Source organism: Melozone crissalis, unplaced genomic scaffold, assembly GCF_028551555.1.
Source record: "Melozone crissalis strain CALT ecotype California unplaced genomic scaffold, PUWL_Pcris_2 ptg000132l_1, whole genome shotgun sequence".
Classification (NCBI taxonomy): Eukaryota; Metazoa; Chordata; class Aves; order Passeriformes; family Passerellidae; genus Melozone; species Melozone crissalis.
The window spans coordinates 185127-191243 of record NW_026535905.1 but is presented as its reverse complement, the minus strand read 5'-3'; positions in this window follow the sequence as shown (position 1 = coordinate 191243).

The following is a 6117-nucleotide window of genomic DNA, read 5'->3' as shown; positions in this document are numbered from 1 at the left end:
CAAGAAGCAGCAATGTGCCTCCTTAGCACAACAACTGTATGGGGGAAGGGGTTTTACAGGGGGCTATGGATTTTTTCAGCGCTGTTGTGAAATGCCTGGGGTTTCTTTCCCGGCGCTTGTCCAGGCTGGCAGGACGGTGTGCAGGTGGGACAGCCAAGGGCCCGGCAGCATCCGAGGGCTCGCAGCGCCAGTCACGGCAGACAAAGCAGCGCCTGCCGTCCCCCCTGCTGCCTGCCTTCCCCTGCCGCCCCGGCCAGCCCCGGCAGCGCCCGATAGCACTCGGCCCGAGAGCGGCTCCTGCCCGCTTATCGATACAGGCACGACAGCGAATACCTGCAGGGAGCGAGGCCTGCCTTCAGTTTGCCTCATTTATGGGCCAGGTCTCGCCTGGTACAGCGGGAGTCCCGCTGTCGGTGCTTGCACCGGCTTTTACAGCATGTCATTTTGGGACGCGAAAGGAGGTTTGAAGAACACTTTGCAGTGATGGTGGCTGACCTACTGCATTTCTGGTTACAATTAACAGCACATTCTCACCCACTCTCTCTGATTCTGCTTGTTCACAGGCCCGGGGGCAACCGGAATATCTTTCTTTTGTCCCACACTCCTTCATCACCATGGCAACAAATGGGCAAATATTATAGTTTTTTTTTTAATTTGCAAGTAGACTGGTGAGTTTTGGAGACCACACACACAGACACACACTACGTGTAGCTCAAACTCTGGGATTAGCACATTAAAACCATGGGTTTAACCAGTAACTCGGGCTGTGGTCTGGCTCCCGGCCAATGCCCACTGGAAGACGTCCTCACAAAGTCACACAGCACGGTAGTGACAATGCAAGAATGTGGGCCGGGTCCAGGCTGGCCTGTGGTTGTTGTCACCAGCAATTACAGGGAGGCTGAGGTCTCCCCAGGACCACCCTGAGTCCACCCCAATTGTGCCGCTGGTGGAAACAAAGGGCAGCTCCTGTGCAGGGGTTTAAAGGCTGAATTTGCAGCCCCAAGAGGACACTGTAGCCCAGAGCCCGCGGGGACACGGCAGTCACTGATCACTGCGGCCTGGGAACCAAAGCCATCTGCTTTGATAAGGGCTGTCCCCAAATGAAGGGGCAAAAGGGGTGACGCCAGGAGTTCATCTCCACGGGGAACTGAGGGAGGGGATTCAGCTCTGCCTCCGTGCCCACCCAAACCCCTGTGACACCAGGATCCCCCTGCAATGCTCCTCCATGCAGCAGTGAATTACAGCTGGGGCTAAAGGCACACTGGGAGTTCCAGTTTCTGGTTCGGAGTCTGGGACGAGATCCTTTCAGCTGCTGGAAGGTGCCATGTCTTGGCATGGCCATTGGGCTGATGGATCATCCGGCATCCGACCCGAGCGAGCTGGAATGCTCTCGTCTGCAGCCTCTGGATTCAGAAGCCTGCCAGAAGCGCTGAGTCTTTCCCTAACCCGCGGTTCCTTAAGCACCCTGCAACATCTGTATCACTCGGGTATTTCATGGGAAAGTTTCCTTTTTGTTGGTTACGTGTTGCTGCTTGCACATGTTTTTTTCCCCATGTATCTAGACCATCTATTCTTTTCAAGTGACAGATACTAAAAGTAGTAAGCTGTAAAAACATGTACCCCCAGAGCTATAAAGAAAATCTCTTGGGAGATGGTAAAACAAACCCAGTCCCAAACACCCTCCCCTGGCCCGCGTCGCCAAACCACCTCCTTTACTACCGCCCTGCCAACAACTCAATTCTTCCACAATACCTACAGGGAGGGAGGCGGTAGCAGATTAAAAAGGCAGGTTCCTCCCTCGCTGAGCTTTCCCAGCACGTATGTCCAGCCTGGGGAATTCGGGGGAAGGGCAGAGGAAAGGCTGGCTCTGCCCAGCCCAGGGCCGAGCGAGTTTTCAGCCGCATGAAACGCACGGAGCGCCGGTGTTGAAAGATCTGAGCGAGGCCAGCCCTTGCCCTGCGGCAGACAATGGCCCCGCGCTAATTGGGAGCGCTCATTGTGCGCTCGGCCGCGCCGCACGGGCGCGTTCCCCGCTCGCTCCCCGAGCGCCCCGGCCGCGCTTCGGGCGCCCCGATTGTTCCGCGATGCCACCTGCTGGCCCGGGGCCGGCGGCAGACACTGCCTCAAAAGCGCTTTCACCGAGCCCCGCTTTCAACTTGGGCGCTATTTATATTAATGGGATCATTCAGTGCGCTTCGCTCATGGCCTGATTTAGAGCCCAAGGACGGCCCTGAGTTACAAATCCCGAGTGAGCACCGTAAGATATATTGGACACCAACTATACTGGCTTTTTGTGCTTCAGCTGGGTTGTGACTACGAAATATAATGAGGAGGTGATTGAAAAGGTCCTGAAACTCAAAATATTAACGTGCCTGTTTATACCACACTGTGCTGGTTGGTGACTGAAGCGAGAACCAGCGTCTGTGTGCCAGCACTGTAATGTGTCTTCACCAAGGTGGTAGGAGGGGGCACACAGAGGGGCTGTTTTGTCTGCGAGGCACAGATCTTGCTCCAGCTACGGGAATCCACAGCCATTCCTGAAAGGACACACAGATTAAGGAGGCTCCCATCCAGAAAAGGGCTCTCTACCATCTACTTTTGCAAAGCTTGGGAAAGTGCAAACACAGACCTGGAGTAGATGAAAAACTGAACAAACTGAAAAATCATGGCCCTTTTATCTGACAAAATATGCACTTCCTGAACTCATCTGATTATGCCAGTCCTTGTTCTTCACTTCTCTGTCACAAGAATGAATTTCACCTCCATCTCTGGGTGAATCCTTTTACTGGGGGATCACCTCCATTGTAGGGTGTATGTGCTCCCAGCACACTTCAGCTACTCCTGTGCTTTCCTTGTCCCCTCTCATCCATTCTGGTTCTCCTTCCCTAAGGTCTGGCTCTCCTTTTGTTCCTGGCACCAGCCTTATTTATCAGCTCCATAAATAACTGTTCATACAGGTCTCTCCCAGCACCTGCAGCAAATCCTTGTGTGTTTCTCACGAGCTCCCAGCTGACACTGTACAATTTTCAGAGGGCTTCTGACAGAGCCAGCTTGGTGCTGCTCCCAGCACAGCAGAGACAGGCACTGCAAGGCTTTTGCACCACTCCCCTCCTTCTGGCACCTTTTTGGGGTCTCATTTTTTGTGCTGGCCTCCCACACACTTGATAAAAGACGCACATTGAGGCAGGCTTTGTGCCCGGAGTGCAATTAAGCATCCGAGTGTCCGATCTGTGTGGCCAGAGGCTGGCGTTCCGGGCTCCTCAGGTGCAGGTTCACACTGGCTCATCAGGTTTCCATAGCGGGAGGAAATGTAATTTAGCTCTTTCAGTCTTAGTCATTGAAAATAAAAGGGGAGTAAGTGAAGCTTGTCTCTGGCTATAGGAATGGCAAACAAACCAGCCGTGATTCTTTATCTTAAAGTGAAATTTGCAAGTGAACAAGGCATTATAATTGATGCAGATTTAAAGCTTTCAGGTGAGGCTATTCTGTGTTTCTTTTGAATGGCAAACCTTATCTCACTTTTCCCATCCCCTCCCTTTTTCTTCCCTTCCACAGCAAAATGCTTAACAATAATTTCTTCAGGCCCAGTCCTCAGAATTGCCATTCCCTACAAACTTTATCTGTTTTTTGGAGCAGCTGGAGGTGTTGAGCAAGTCTGAAAAAAAATTCCTCCATGAAACCTCTCTTCCATCACAGGCTGCCCACAGAAATGTCACAGTACCTGTGATGAGCTGTGTGCTCTGGGTCAGTCTGTACCACCAACAAAACATTACATGTGATGAATTCAACCCAAAATCACATCACAGAAAATAACTATCACCTCTACTGGAGACAGATCAGGTGTGTTTAATTCCAGAACCAAATCAAACTTCGGCTCTGGACTATTAACTGTGCACCCTGCTAATCTGGCAGTGCCTTTCATCACAAAGCTGCGCCCTGTGCCCCTCCCAGAGGATGCCTGGCATGGCTGGGGAACAGCAGCCATTCCTGAAAGGCAGAATGGGCAGAACAGGGCCAGCTCTGCTCCCTCCATGCTCCTCCTCCTGCCTGAGCAGCCTTTGCATCCTCAGGGACGTCAGGTCCCTCCCCATGCTGCACACCAGGGCTCACCAAACACACACCTGCAGCTCCACACTGGGAAACGCCATCTGCATGGTATGCACGGCACAGACAGGGATTCTTGGACACTTTGTGTCTTAGGCCTAAAGGCCACACATGGGAGACCACAGCAGCACGGACCTTCTGTCCATGACTGGCTTTCTTTGGGGCTGAACAGAGCTGTCACCTGGAAAGGAACATTTTCACCTCCTAGGACTTACCAGGGAGAAAAGTCTGAATCTGAAACACTAAAAAATCACAGGGTAAGACTTGGTCTCTTCTGTTGGTTGAGGCAGAGAGAACAAGGAGTTTAGAAGATGGATAGGAATGGCTGATGGCACAAAAGTAGTCTTAGATGAACGGAAAAGTAAAAATAAATACAACACTGCTGCTAAATGACAGAGAGCCATTAGCCTACCAATGCCTGGTGTGGTTACTGTGTGAGGGATGTCCTCATCCATCCAGAGCTGGATTGCTCTGGAGATGGATTGTAACCTTTACCTCTCACACCTGCTCCTTTGCATGCACTTGGGCACTGCATTGCCTTTGCCCCTCAGCTGTAACCAGGCAAGGAAAAACAAAGTGTGTAAAGGAATAAAAGCTGCAAAAACACTCAGACTTCAATCAAAGCAGGAGCTCTGGTCCTCCCATTTTGATTTGCATTTTCCAACTGCTGCAGAGGAAAATGAGATCTCACCTGACCAACGCTGGCCACTGCAACAGAGACACATATGAGCCTTTGAAGGATTAGCTCAGGTTTGAAAGAGGTGCACAAAGAGGGAAACAGCACATTGGAGAACAAATGGAGGAGAAGTACACCTTGAACTGAGCTCTAGGGGGGTTTTCTTATAACTAGGAATTATTGAAGTTCCTCTGAAAATGCTCTGTTGTATATAACAAAAGGACAATTTCACTAACTGAGTGGGCCAACCTTACTAGGTTATACACCTTCAGAGTAAGAAGAGTAAGAAGGGCCCAGATCACAAGATTTAAAACAATCCATCCAGGAAAAGTCCTTACTTTTGGTCAGTGCATTCAGTGGAAAACAATTCCTATTGCACAAGAGCAGGAGGAGGTGGAAGTGAATAACAGGCAATGAGGAAGGCATGTTTCCCATTTTGAAAAAGCTGCCAGCCTCTGCAAGGATGCCCAGGAGCCAAACCCAGTTCCTCACTGTTTCTCCAGCTTGCAGTTTTCCAAATGACTGACATCTTCCTCCTTGCTCTGCCCTCCATGGCTGTTGGAAGCCCATTCTGTCTCATTTTTCAACCCCCTTAAATGTCCCTTTTGCCCTCTCATTTACCCAGAAATATCATCAGCAGGTCTTTTCTCCACTGCTCTACATCCTTAATACTGCCAAGTAAACCACATAAGCCAGGAGCAGCATCCTCACTGTCAGAAGCTCTGAAACACCAGGCCTGGGAGTCTGAAGTGTTATAGGACAGTAATACCACAGAAACAAAGAAAATAAATACCAGACTGTAAAGATTTTAATAATTCCAATGTAAAAACTAAAATTATTAAACTCTGGCACACTTCTGTACAGCTGTTTAGTATTAGCTGTTAAACTGTGTGATACAAAATGCAAACATTAATTTAGTTTAGTGGGCAGATCTGAGTAAATCAGAAGGTTGTAGATCTAATAAAGAGTCAGTTTTTAATTATATTTTCTATTTTCTTTGTTACATATTTATTGTGTTTTCAATGCTTGAAATGAGAGTGAGAGAGGACATGAGAAAAACCTGGTCTGGGTGTTTATCTGAAGAACCAAAAGTATGAAAACACACTTTGAACTAACATTTGCAGAAGTTCTGCCCAATCTTTCAGCTGCTAAGATTATTTATGCAAATTAAAGCAATACTGGTATTTTAATTCCAGTCTGAAAATAAAGGCTGGGTGAGAAGTCCCATTAGTGACCAAAAATAGGCACCTACTGTTTGCAGCAAGCACTGGATGGGATGTTTTTGTGAGAAAAGGGGAAACAGCAGTACAGGACAGCTTGCTCATGGTCTGGTTTGG